We start from the raw sequence: 14,931 nt of genomic DNA, 5'->3' as shown, positions 1-14,931 counted from the left end.
AAAACCCATGTGGTATCAAAGTTACACAAATACATACAATGTCAGTCTAACTGCTTAAATGACTATGTAGAATCTAACTACTGATTTTCCTCCCAATCTCTTTTTCTATATGTATATCTTTTAAAACCTCTATTAGAAGGAAGATTTAGGTACTACAGTTCCTAATGGAGAATAATTAGAAGGTGGAAGAAAACTTTCAGATTTAAAAATAATACCATACAGTGACAAATAGACAAATTATAGGAATTATGCCTTGAATTCAAATAGAATTTGGAGATAAAATACTTCTAAACCTGAAGTCCACATGAAATGCTTCAATACTAGAATGGGCTTTGTAATAAAAAGAACATGTAAATAGATGTTCTATTCTGAAAACAGTTCACGCACATTAAGTCATTCACATTTTATTACACTCAGGTTAAACAGCTCTTTGATTTAAAAGTATGTAAGAAACATTTGCAACATGACACTAAAGAGGCACTTGAATGAGTTTTGATAATTTATCATAAAGCATAATCTATATTTGCAATGACCCTCTTTCTAAAAGCTAGTGGAGCCAAGGGGTAGGAAGAAGACAGGGCCTGGCCAGTTCCCTTCTTTCTATGCCACCTAAGCAGGATGTCTGTAGCCAAAGAGAAAGTTGTAATCAGAGCTGTTACCTCAGTCGGAATGAGTTTCTCTCCAAGTATATGCACAGGGATGTATACACACTTCCTTATTAATCACCACAGGACCCAAGAGGGCTCTGTGGCCAGGAACCATGGACAGGGCCCTGGGGAGCGATCCCTGCAATGCTAGCTAGCTCCAGAAGTCCACCCACCTTCACATTTTCTCCTTGAGGCTTACAGCACACTGGGGTTCTTCTATCTTGGTTTGGGAAGATATGGAGAAAAAAATGTATACAATTTGTTATTTTTCACTAAGACCATACTCCAAAAAATAGTATTAAAAAACAAAGCTGGTTCAGTTATAAACTATGCTGTTAACTATGTGTATTTCCAATCACTTGGGGTGCTTTAAAAAAAATTCTCAGGCTTCACTTCTGCAGATTGCAACTAGGTAAACTGGTGAGGGGCCTGGGAACTTCTAAATTTATAAAGCTCCCCAAGTGCTCTTAATGATTAAACCATGTTTAGAATCTCAAATTTGATGCTATTTTGGAAATTTTCCTTGGGATGCTAACTTCTCAAATCATAACCCTCAAATTTTATGTCACTTTGGAATATTGAACTACTACATATATTTGCTCTTTCAGCAACATAAAAATTCACTCATTCATCTCTCCATTTCAGTTAAAAATAACACAAAATATTAATTTGCTGCATTTTCCATCCAAATGCTCACTTTATTTTAATAGCAAGAAACTTGAGGAAGCAGAGAATAAGATTTTCCCTTCCTCAGGACTCACTAAAGATCCCATTCCTCAAACTGCAGTGATTTTTACACATATACTATGCTCATAGGGGTGCTTTTCCCATTTACTAATAATAGGTCAGAGAAAAATTATATTGTTTCTGATGAGAAATGTTTATCTAAATGGCTCAAGGAAGTAAACAGAATGGTGTCACTATACCCACATCAAGTGACCACTGAGGATAACCTAAATTTTATAGCTAGCATGGTAAAACCACAAGTGTACCTGGTAAAAAGAATTTTCTCAATTCCCTCTTTAGGTAATAAATATATAACAGACTTCTTTCTACCTGTGTCCACTTTCTATGAGATTGAAAGCTCCTCCTCAAGAAGAATTTTATGATGTTCTGATTTGTGTGATGCAAAACACAGTGGTAAGTGCATGTCAACTGTCAATACCATCATCACTATCAACATCATAGTTGTTGTCATTTGAAAATATTCAGTTTCATGTACTTTACATTGTGTTAAATCCCTTATAAGACTCCTATGACAGAGTACTATTATTATGTTCATCTTTATAAACGGAGAAACTGAAGCACAAAGAACTTCAGACTCACCCAATATTTCACAGTTAGGAAGTGGCAGAGCCCGCACCTGAACTCAGGAGATCTGGCTCAGAACTGATGCTGTGGAATTTTGCTCCATGGGACATCTTTCACATAGAACACAGGATAATTAAGGCACTTGGAGTTCCCAATGAGCAATGCCTCCAGGACCCCTCAATAATTATCAGACCCCATGCCTTTGCATATACCAGGACAGGTTTGTTAACACGTCAAAATACGTGTTCTTTGATGATAGGCAGGACACTGTAGTTTTCTGTTTCAACTTTATCTCTGACTCATTTTGGAGTATTAGTGCCAGGAATGTCACATAGTTATTTCCTGGTTTTATATACTCAAAAGGACTCCTGGAAAACGCCCTACTGCAATTCTTTTTACAAAGAAGTAAAAGGACACAAAGTTTTCACAGTCTCTCAGTTTTGGTTTCGATCTCAATTTATGCCACTTCAGAAAAGCACTCATTTTATTCCATACTTCTAGAAATTTCAACTATGACAACATACTGAAAAAGGCCAATCTTTCCTAAATTCTGATTTAAGAGTTTACTTCTAATTACACAGCAATCATACACACACACACACACACACACACACACACACACACACACACACATCTTAAGGTAAACATTTTAAGGATTTTAAAAGTTATTATTGAAAATGCAACTCCATACAACTATGTTATGATTTTCAAATAAGTGACTATAATAGACAATTTTGAAAGAAGCTGGATTTTGAAGGATGTATTAAGTAAACCTTCCTGGACTCATTTGTTCTCAGGTAAGAACAGAACCTGTAGAACCACTGAGTCTTGTGTAAACCCTTTGTGTGGGAGGCTCTGGAACATCACCAGACTTTCTGGAAGCTGGTATATGAGTGAGGAGCATGTGGAGGTTAGTAATGAGAGTCTCTTTTTGATCAGAGGGTTTTATAATTCTCCCTGCAGCCAGCAACCCACTGAATCTTCAAGAGAAAGCATTCCTCCTTTTGGCGCATTACGTGTTTGGGAGTCCTCCAAGTGAATGTCCCTTAAATGTCAAACAGAACCAGGCACTATAAAGTTCTGTTTTGCCAGCGCCTTCCTTGCAACCAGATCCCACTTTTTGGTTTTGGCACCATATACCTTGGAGAGTAAGAGACAGCTTTGTTGACACCTACACTGGGGGTGTGAACTGCAGGCTATGACACATCGATGGCAGCACAAACCTGCATTTTGCTTGCTTCAAAACATGCTTGTTACTTATGGGAAGTAGCCATATAAATTTAGTAAGGCAGGAAGCTGGACACAAATAACACAGAAACCCCCAATTTTATTTCTGTCTCATGTATGCTGTTCTAGGCCCAGTCTTCACGAGCCAGTAAAGAGGCGTTTCAATCACCACTACTTATTTTTAAATACAAACTTTCTAAACCTTTACTCCTAACAATCCCCAGGATATCATTTAGCTCAAACATCAGTGAGCAAAGGGCCTTAGAACTGGGGAGCTGGAGCTAAAGGAGGAGAGTGAATAGGGAAATGGAAGTGAGGGAGAGAGGGTTGCTCATTCAGTCCAGGCCCAGAGCTTCCCACTGGCCAAAGAGTCAGCCATCCCCTCCTTCTTGACCTCAAGTTCAGGTAACAAAAAAACAGGTTCTCTTTAAAATATCAAATTTCTCAGGATTTAATTTCTAATGATATGAGTAACCCTGATGTGGTGGATCAGACTGTGTATATTGCTGAGGCCTAAGCTTCAGCAAGGTAGTGTCTTTTAACAAAGGATGAGGTGTTATACAGCCCAGATGCACTTCAACCAATCTTTGGTCTAGTTTTCATTTTGAAATTGTAATATCTTTGATGGGTATATGGGAAACAATGATCAAGATCACTTTGATTTTAAATTGGAAGGTCTTCATTCTTGTCAAAGTAGGCTAAGGAGAGAAAGAAAATAGAACTCTGGTTTTCCTTATGTACTTGGTCACATTTCAGAATAAATAGATGTTACATGACCCTAACATGGAAAGGATCACAAAGGAAGAAAGTCAAGAGAAATTGGTTAAGGGACTGGGGAGTGAGGGAGAATTGAAATTGGAGAGAGACTCTGGAGAAGATAATTCTTGGATACACGCATATGCTATTCATTCAACACTATACCTTATCATTACCACACAACTGATTTCAGAGTTACATCATATTCAACAAACCCCTAGACTTTATTCCTAGATAAAATAGTTTGGGGACTTTCTCTTTGAACAGAGAAGAAAACCCATCCCTACTTCAAATGCTTCCCACACATTGATATCATTTACAGATTCATTTGAATTAACAAACTCTGCAAGGGTTAATTAAGCTAACAGATCATTCACACCTTGGCTTTGATTTTTTCTTAACAATTAAAATCCCAACTAGGTATGATGATCTCAGTGATTCAGAGCTCTGCTGTGAGGAAAAGAGCAGAAACTTGGGGGAATGCAATAGAATGGTCATGTATTCACCTGCTCAGGGCTGGCCTTCACCTCTCTCCCCTTGGCCATGTGGTCCTCCCTCCCTTCCATCTTAATGAAGGCTGCCTGATGACACCCATATGGTGGATGACTTTTGGAAACCACTCCTTCTGAGAAACAAGGTCTCCAAACTAGGTTTTCAAAGTAAATAAGGTCTAGTTTAAGTAATGTGATATAAGGAAATAAAGAGACTTCTGATTCTGAGAACTTGGGGAGTGAATCCCAGCAACTCCCAACTGAAGACCAGTTATATTGATTCTAATAAAGTTTTGGGTTTCCTCATTTGTGAAAAAAGATAATCTGTCTGGTCTGTCTTAGAGGGGCCAGTGTGAGGCCAAATGGAGGTGGCATCTATAAAGGGTTGGCACAGTGTGCTTATGGCTCCTATTAAAGTTCACTTCTTTATGGTCCTGTACAATACTCATCATCTCCAGGGAGCTGGGTGAAGCAGACACAGCTTTGTCACACAGCTGCACTAGGTGGATGTTACTTTGCATCTGAATGCACAGACATGGGCTTGGGCCTCCAAGAACAGAGTCACACCAGAAGATGTTGAGGTTTGGGAGCAAACTTCTGGGGAGAGCTTCTGCCAACCTTTGTGGAGAAGAAAGTGTCATTTCCTCAACTCTGTGAAACAACACTATAGAGAAAACTGCCTTTTTAAAAAATAATTTTTAAATATTTACTTATTTTTGAGAGAGAGAGACACACAGAGCGTGAGGGGAAGAGGGCAGACAGAGAGGGAGACACAGAATCTGAAGCAGGCTCCAGGCTCTGAGTTGACAGCACAGAGCCCGAAGCGGGGCTCAAGCCCATGAACTGTGAGATCATGACCTGAGCTGAAGTCAGACGCTTAACTGACTGAGCCACCCAGGCTCTCCGAGAACCTGTCTTTCAACTACCATCTTGTTTCACTAAGTTCGAAGTGTGGCAACCTATGAGCAGAACTCTGGAGTTCTGTAGGGAGGTCTGGAGACTATAACCCCTGAAAGGCGAGGTCCTGGTTTAGGGCTGTGGATACAAAAGATCTGGGCAGCAGGCAGCCATCACCTTATCCTTGCTCCTGAAAGGTATGCTCCAAGGACACGGTCTACTTCCAGGCACTCTTTGGAATGCAGTCCTGACTACGAAGTCCCACAGTCAGCACAGCCTGCCCTAAGTTTAGAAACCAAAGTTATTTGTAAAACTTCCCCATTCTTCAAGACCCGTGTTAAAACTACCTTTCAGAAGTGAGGGATATGCTTTCTCTGAGCATGATGGCCTTTATGAAGGCCCCAGGTATACATTTCTAGTTTGTTCCTTTGAGTTTTAAAACTGCAAGCCATGCTATTTATATGAAGGAGGATGTTCCCTTGCTGGAGAATACTAGTACACAGATTATTGTTGTTGTTCAAGTTGCCAATCCTGGTAGCTATTCAGGAGATAAGTAATTAGTAACAGTTTTGTTGGACCATGAATATCAGAGATTCATACCCTTTGAGTGGAACCTTAACACAGCAGTAAAGGTTTATAGCTATATAAAGCTGTCCAGCTGGAGTGGAAGCAACCCACAACATTTTCCATGCAAAACCCACTCACATGATGCATTCCCCACCCCATCTTGCTCCTGTTGGAGAGGCAGGGAAGAAGAAACAGATGTTTGCACAGGAATTTTCCCAGGGCTTAATTCAAGAAGCTAAAACCATGAGCACACCTGAGCAAATGAGGCCTGGATCCGACAGGTAGCGCTGGGCTGTAGCCCCATGTTTCTGTAAGACTATGCTTTACGAACATGGAGAGGCACAGAGTAGGAAAAACAAAGACATTTTCATTCTGTAAGTTTGGAATTCTATCCATTTGCTGTAGTAATGTTTAGTTTTATCAGCTTTCCAGAGGGGACAGTGTAGAGCTACAGTATTTTTAGCTTGTTGAATTTTTCAGTGTTTAAATATATCTCAGAGAAAACACCTCATCTAATGCTTCACCCCTTCCCCATATATAAATGACAGTGAATATTCTAATGCTGAAATACGCACTGACCTTAAAAAGCAATGTCTCAAGCACTGCTGGTAACAAACTTTAGATTTGGACATTTACCTAACTGTGTTAAACAAAGGCCTGTATTTGCTTAATGAGATACAGTACTACGTAAGGAAAGTGAAAAAAAAAAACATTGCAACAATTTCACTTGATTATTCCAATGCAAAAGAAAATCTACTTCCTAAAATACTGTACCGAAAGTACAAGTCTTCATTTGCGAATCTGAATTGTACCTATGTTACTATCATCTTAATGAATGTATAAGTATTGGCAACACCAGTTAGCTCATGGCCTTGTATACAGTCAGTATTCAATAAATGTCACTTGACTTGAACTGAAGGACAAGACAGAATTCTGTGAGATTAAAAGAAAAGAAAGTTTCTACAAAGCAAGCATTTTCTATAATAGGCATATCTCAAACTAATAGGCAGGAAGTATATTTAAAAAAATGTTTTTGCTTTAGGTCTAAAAGATTTTCCTTTCCAACTATAAAACAGCTGAAATCATGTATCCTCAGCCCAACGTAATTTCACGCCTAATTTATGGAAACAGAATACCAAAGGGCTCTGAAAGGGAGAGGGCAGGCAGGAGGGAAAGGATAGTGTGACATTAACACAGGGACCTGCTACTCTGTTGTTTGGCAGGGAGAAGCCTGGGCGATTCTACCCTACTGGGCAGCACAGTAAGATTCCAGCAAAAACATGTGTTATGAGGAGAGGAGGGGGTACTCAGCTGAATGAACTTACTGTTACCTTTTTCCCCCCTAACATAAGTCTTCTTTTTCCTGATACTGTCTGAATTTGAAACATCTAATTTAATCCGTTGGAGGGCCAGTCTTCCTTTTATTTCCTGTCTGTACTGAAGCAGTCGCCTGTTTCAATTACGACTTTCTCCAGCTCCTACATTTCTTGTGCTCCAGCTGGCTCAAAGTGCACTTCCTTGGAAGGTAAAATGCACTAACTGTGCTGATCGGAGACTGATAGCTGGAGAGCCACAATATTTAATAGCTGCACTGATAAGGAGGTTTAAAAAAATCCATTTTTGAGCCTAAACAAAAGGATATTATGTAGCTGTATGTTCAATTAAGATCTAGTTAAATTCTTTTTTCCCATTATGTGGAACTTCATGCAGGCAGCCGACATAATTCATAGTGTTATGGCAAATTTCATCGGCACTGTATGTTTGAGAAATGTTTCCCTCCTGCTTTTCAGTTAGTTACTGCTGATTTGGGACCAGCTTGGTGCAATTATTTCAAAGAACAGAACTGTGGGATTGATACGGCATTCTTGCAAAACCTTGACTGGCTAAAAATAAGACTGTTTTGTAGTTGCAAAGGCAAAAAACGTCTCTGGGCTGTAAACACCAGTCAATGTATTTTTTTTCTGCTTTATGAAAACCACAGTTTTTTTTTTCCTTCTTCTTTTCTCGGTCCCTCCTTACTCATAGTGTAGTTTAATTACAGTTTAATCTCTTTCACTGAGGAGCTCTGGAGACCTTATTGTTCAACCACAGTATTATCAAGGCTACAGCTACAATTTATGGCAAAAGGTAGAGGCTCCCCTTAGAAAATCCAAAATCCGCCCCCAATAAATAAATAGATGAATAAATAAATAAATAAATAAATAAATAAATAAAATCATTACTTTATTGCAAATTTTTATGAGGCCCTAGAGATGCCAGTGCAATAATTAAAGAAATACCTGAGAGGTGTTGATCAACACTTACCCTGTTTAACTCTGCTGGGTCAATAAATCTGAAGGAAAACTTTCAAGTTAACAAGATTGTTTGGGCCTCCAGTTGCTGAAAGTATTCGGTTACACTGAGGGGAAATGAGGTGGGAGAGAGTGGAGGAGAGGTTCAGAAGTAAAAAAAGGAACTCTCCACACTTGAGGTACAGGAAGTATACAGTAGAGAGTTTGTTTCAATTGAAGGGGTGAATAAGGTCACTAAATTATTTTTGTTGCTTTAAGCTTACAGGTGTAATTTAGTGTCTGATTTTTAGTACATATTTTTAGAGAGTTCCTACAATCTTGGCAGTTTCAATAAAAGGAAAGGTATGACTTGGCCTTCCACCAGAACACCACAGATGACAAGAATAAGGCCACTACTCGAGTTTGAGATGAAACTTTAACTATTGTCAGTTGTTCCCTTTACTGTCTTCATTCTTTAAAGGATCAGTTTGATTCATACATTCATTTTCTCTAAAGAAGCAGGAACAACAAGAACCTTTTATTCAGCTTGCCAGTGAAAGCTGGCTATTTGGAGGGTTTACTTTCACACAATAACTTGGTTCTAATAGAAGCTGTTTTAACCCCATGCTCGTCCCTTCAGTGGGGCCATGATGTCCATGAGGTGTAAGTCAACTCTGCCCAGTGAGGGCCTCTGGCCTGGTGCACCACCTTAGCCATCTCTGAGGCTGATCCCCCCACCACCAGTAATTGTGGCCTCTGCCACCTACACTTCACTGCAATTATGCTTTTCTCTGTTACTTCTGGGAATTTGTGTCAAAAGTGCTGCTTTTTGCTAACTGCCAGTCAATCAGAACTTCAGTGCCTGCTGGTCCTTTCCACTGATTACACTATGCTGACTGACTAGTTCCTCTTCTATCAGAGAACACATATATCTCTTATTTACCATGAATTGCATATACTTTCATTTGAAATTATAGAAGTTCATAATACACTAAACTACAAAAAAAGAAGCCAATGAACAGAAAATTCTAAAAACCTACTAGAAATTTACTTATAATCCTTATTAATAGATACTTTTACATGGTAGAAATGTGTTTATTCTATTTTCTCTAAAACACTTCAACACCATATGTTCATTTTTCACTGGCAGCTGAAATATATTGTTGTTAATACTTTCTAGGCTAAAGATATCTCTGCCAAACTTTGAGGTATATAACTCTAAGGATATCAATGGAAAATTTTTCTCAGTGCTTCAACAAAATTAAAGCTTTTGTTTCAGAAAAAAAAACATTGGCCTCCAAGTATCCCTTAGCCATCCTTCGAAAGAAGTGAAGTGGCTTTCTGTTTCAAAGAGAAATGAAGACAAACCTCTTACTGTCTACAATAGTGTCAGCTTTCTTCCTTGTTTTATCTCATTTTTGGAATTGATGGATCTCTCTTTGTCATACAGAACTTACAGCTCTACCTTAGATTTCTGAAAGGTCACTTATTAGTTTAATTTTTTGAGATGGTTCAGTGTTAAGCTGTTTGATTTTAAGAAGTACAGTTGATCCTTGAACACCAAAGGTTTGAACTGTGCAGGTCCACTTATGTGTAGCTTGTTTTTGATAAATACAGTGCAGTACTATAAATGTATTTTATCTTTCTTTGATTTTCTTAACAACATTTTCTTTCCTTTGGTTTACTTCATTTTAAGAATACAGTATACAATACATATAACATACAAAATATGTGTTAATTGACTACTTGTGTTATTGGTAAAGCTCCCAGTCATCAGTAGGTTATTAGTAGTTAAGGTTTTGGGGAGTCAAAAATTATATGCAATTTTTGAGTGTGTGAGGGGTTGGTGTCACTAACTCTGTGTTGTTCAAGGGTCAACTGTACTGATATGAGAAGTGGTCTAAACTGTATGCTTTATTTTTCCTGTTGTGTTCTATATTCATTTTGTTTCCTAAGTTGGGGAGCGTATATTATTAAAAATGTATTCTTGTGTATTGGAAGCATCCACATGCATGCCATTTTATAAGGCCGTATGGTATCTTGCTGTACTGCTCTGATGTAGTTGCATAAACATTTCAACAGTACAGGGCCATAGTTCTCAAAGTATGAACCAGGAACCCTATGAGGTCCCTGGGACCATTTAATTTAATCTTGAGGGCAAAATTATTTTTCTAATACAAAGACATTTTTATTATTTATTTCTATTATTTATATTACCATGTTATTTTTAAAAAGAATTAATAAATATCTCTCAAATATCACAGTTTTTATTTTCTAATAGGTAAATGTTGATAGATATAACCCACATAAGTAAAAACAGTTTGAGGTGCTCAATAATTTTTAAGATTATAAAGAAGGCTGGGAGAGTTCTGAGACAAAAACAGTTTGAGAAACTCTGATATACGCTATTTAGATTGTTTCCAATTTGGGGCTTCTCTTTTATGGAGCTTCAATTTATATGGAAATGTGAAAAAAAAATATATATTTATTTATATATATTTATTATATATAAATATAATATATATATAATATATAATATATTATTATATATAATATATTATATATTTTATATATTTATATATATTTATATAATATATATTATATATTTTATAATATATATTATATAAATACATATATTTAATATATATAATATTATATATATATATATATATATATATAATAAAGTTGTGATTTACATGTAAGAATGTATCTAGATAACCAACTTTGCCCTAAGTCCAAGTTGGTCTATTCTTTGGAAGACATATTTAACCATTCAAAAATCAACTTCAGAAGCTTACAAGAGAGTTATTCACACTTATAAAATAGGTCCTAGTATTTGTTTATTATGCTTACTTAAAATATTGAATACAACTAAATTTTCTTAGAGATTTTGAACTCTGTTCTTATAAATTGAGACTTTGGTTTTGGAATCAAAAAGAAGATTCCTTTGGATTAGAGTTTATGTTGTCAATGTAATTCAAGTCAGAAAAAGTCTTTGAATTTGGGCATGGGCCCTCCATCCAGTGTCAAAAGAAACTACACATGCACATACTATCTTAATTGAGACCTGAGTTTGGTAGGCCCATTTGTAACTTAACATAATAGTCCTTTGGAAACACTATTTCTAACCCTATCAATTTTATCTTTTGGTACAAAAGCCTTCTGGTGTTGCGGCCATTACTATTTGTTAGTAAAATATGATGGATTTGAATTTGCCTAGGTTAAAATTTAAGTATTCTTACATTTTAAAACAGGAAAAGGCTCTGTTGATATTTTCACACACTGATATCTATATGAAAATAGGACTGTATTTAACAATAGTGATCTTTCAAAAATAGAACTATAAATATCACTCAAATTCACAAGTCAGCTAATGGTTCTCCATGGGAGATGACAGTCAATGTTCAGTCTCATATATCTTTCAGGCTTCAGGCTAAAGATGGCTAATTGTTCAGTCCCTTAAGTTTTGTATAACTATAATCTGCATATTTAGTCTTCATTTAGACTAGCAAATCTCAATACTGGGTTAGCGTAAAGGGAGCAGAGGCAATTTGTGTGTTGTGGAAAAGTATTTTTAGTATTGTAATTATTTTGTTTTAGTCACGATATTTAGTCACAATACTTTTAAAATTCAATGAACATATTAGAGGAAATAGGATTTACTGACAAGAATCTTTTGCTTATAATGACAGATTTTTAATCTCATGTGCAATGTAAATTAAAGGGTAGAATCATGGACTGTGAACCCCATGAGAGCAGGAACAATGTTGTTTTTCACTCCTGTCTTAACAATGACCATAACATGAACTCAGTTAGAATTCACTGGAAGAATTTATGGCTGAAAGAATGAAGTTTTAAAACTCATATTATTCTAATTTTTAACAAAGACACCAAAGCAAATTTTTAGCAAAGGCACCAAAGCAATTCAATGGGAGAAAGATGTTCTCAATAGAGTTCCAGAGCAACCAGATATCCATTTGTAAAAGAATGAATCTGCACCCCTAACACCATACACAAAATTAGTGGGACATTACCTAAATATGAAAGCTAAAACTGCAAAACTTCTTGAGGAATCACAGACTGTCTTCATGAACATGGATATAAGCAAAGATTTCTTAAGAAAGACACAAAAGAAGTATCCATAAAAGAAAAAAATGATAAATTGGACTTAATTCAAAATAAATCACTTAGGAAAGTGAAAAGGCAACCCACAGAGTGGGAAAAAAATTCACATTATACATAACTGACAGAAGACTTCATTTCTAGACTATATTAGAAACTCCTACAAATTAAGAAAGAAAAGCCAAGAGTCCAATAATATTCCAAATGAACACCATCAATTTTCTGGGGTAATAGGATCAAAACAACCAGTAGGGAGGTAACTTGTGTATTCATTTAAGCATGTTCTTGCTACTTGATCCTCTGTTAGAAATTGTGCACACACACACACAGTTGATAAAATAAATGGCAAGAAGTTTCAGTTTAATCATGGAGGCAGAAAAGTGAATGGGAAATGATAACACAGTGTGAAATGGCAATGAAAGCCTAGGTGGCATGTGGCTAAATTCAGGGCAGCCCTGAGGGTCACATGACTGGCTTCATTTCCTTTTAATTCTATTTTCAGTAGTGCTACTTCTACCATACATACTTAAGTTTTACTTCTCCAACTATATTTTATACAGATATATGAGACAATGACCATGGTGAGGTTTAATTAATTACTTGTAGAATGGATAGATGGATGCAAAATTTCAAACGGAGGAACATTCTTGGAATATTTTTGTTGATCAGCATTCGGTGTATGGCGTTAGACCCAACTTCTTATGAGTGTTTCAGGCCATTAAGTATATAACTGAATTTCTCTAATCCTAGATGTTGTTGGATATAGATGTATAATAATAACACCAAAGGAAGTACATTTCCAGTTTCGAAAAAAAAAACAATAAAAAAAAAGTACTGCTGAATGCCACTATTTACAATAAGATCAACTTTGTTGAGGCTTCCAAGATTATCTTTTTCTCCAAACATATTAAAAGTAAGTGTGGCAGGAATTAAACTGAAACCACCATTACAAAATACTACTGATATAAATGAATAATTTCAAAAACTAACTCCTAACCTTGTTCTCTCATACTTGTTTGCACTAGGGTATGCTCTCTCTCTCTGTATATGTGTGTCTTTGTGTATCTGTATACATACATATACATATCTATCTATCTCTGAATCTATCTATATCTCTTCTTCAGTTATATTTAGTTAAGTGTAGGTCCTTGTCTTTTTTCTTTTTCCAAGAAGATTTTACATCAGCAATTTCCATGAACACATCTGGTGTTTCTTTACAGGCTAAATTTACTAAATGTTATATCTAATGAAGGAAGGATTTATGCTTTTTAAACATAAATTCATTTTATTTTCTCTAGGCTCCTCCCTCTCTACTCAAAGCTGATGATTTCTTAACCAAAATGGTTGGTCAGAATCCAATCAAGAATATAACGGCAACTGAGTAAATAAAACCATGAAGTAAGTGTAAAATATTAGTGTCCAGACATCTGAGATGTATGTGGCTACTATGAAACTTCCACAGCTGTACCGACCTGGAGCTCACATGGTTCCCCAGATTTAACAGGACCCATTACCAGTAAGAGTTTTATTTGCTTAATAAATTACATTCTAAAGCACAATAGCCTAGGTTCATAGCTGTAAAATTGCCAAATATTGTCAATGACCACTCTCTGGTCATAAATAACAAAATAATCTATGACTCATTGGATTTTTGATTCCCAGGGCAATTCTTTCTCGCCATTACTCAAAAACATAAAAAAGCGCCTCTGCGTGGCATTTTATGATGGTTGTAAATTACTCAAAGGAGATGACATAGGACAGATTTGTAGGCCGAGTAACAGGAACCAGCCAACCAAATGTGTAAATTAAAGAACTAGTGACAAAAAAGAGGGCTAGTGAAAGAATTCTGAGATCCTAGGAATAGATCAAGATTAACTATGAAAAGAGAAGAGGAGAATTGAAGGAACATGATGCAAAAACCACTCATGGAACATTTATGCTAGCAGCTCGGGGCATGGCATTAAAATAACTGAACCATCATCTGGTGGCTTCAAAGGGTTGACCTTGAAATATATTTTATATTCACGGTCTTATTTGAATATATCAAGGGTAGGTCCTGATATCTAATAGGTGCACACACATAAAACGTGGAAGATTATTTTTAATAACTAATACCAATTTTCAAATGTGGTTAATAGTTCCTTCATGTATGCAACTACCACATACTGAACACTTGCTGTCTGCTGTTGCCCCTAGGCCAGTGGCTTGAGTACTGAAATTAATAAGGCACAGCCCTATTGCTCCCTGAAAGAGCTCAGAGTTGGGAGCAGAGGGAGATGGTTAAATCAACAATCATACTTGCACACCCTCAGCTCTCACAGGGGAGGCTCCTGTATGGGAAGGTGCCGACCAAGGGCACCTAACCTAACTGGGCTGCAGATGGGGAAGACAGGCTCAGGAGAAGCCTGTTGGGCAGCACAGGGAGAGGAAGGTGGGGGGATAAGGACAGAAAAACCATTTTCTTGATGGATGGAACAAGGGGCATGAAGAGCCTGTCCAGGGAATAGACAGGGAGAGAAGGATGGGGTGGGTGGGGAAGGTAAGGGGGCAATCATGATGGGGTTTCCTCTGCCAAAGAGTAGGGCTGGTGTCACCCTGAAGGTGAGCAGGGCAATGACAAGATTAGACTAGCATTTAGGAAGA

General features: G+C 37.0%; 1 protein-coding gene across 4 annotated transcripts in view; it reads right to left on the bottom strand.

The window, feature by feature from the left end:
- Positions 1 to 14,931, bottom strand: part of GMDS (GDP-mannose 4,6-dehydratase) — a 640,362-nt gene that overhangs the window by 173,295 nt on the left and 452,136 nt on the right. The window lies entirely within an intron of this gene.

The sequence above is a fragment of the Prionailurus viverrinus genome, chromosome B2 (genome assembly GCF_022837055.1).
Source record: "Prionailurus viverrinus isolate Anna chromosome B2, UM_Priviv_1.0, whole genome shotgun sequence".
NCBI lineage: Eukaryota > Metazoa > Chordata > Mammalia > Carnivora > Felidae > Prionailurus > Prionailurus viverrinus.
This window is presented reverse-complemented; position numbering and strand designations above follow the sequence as displayed.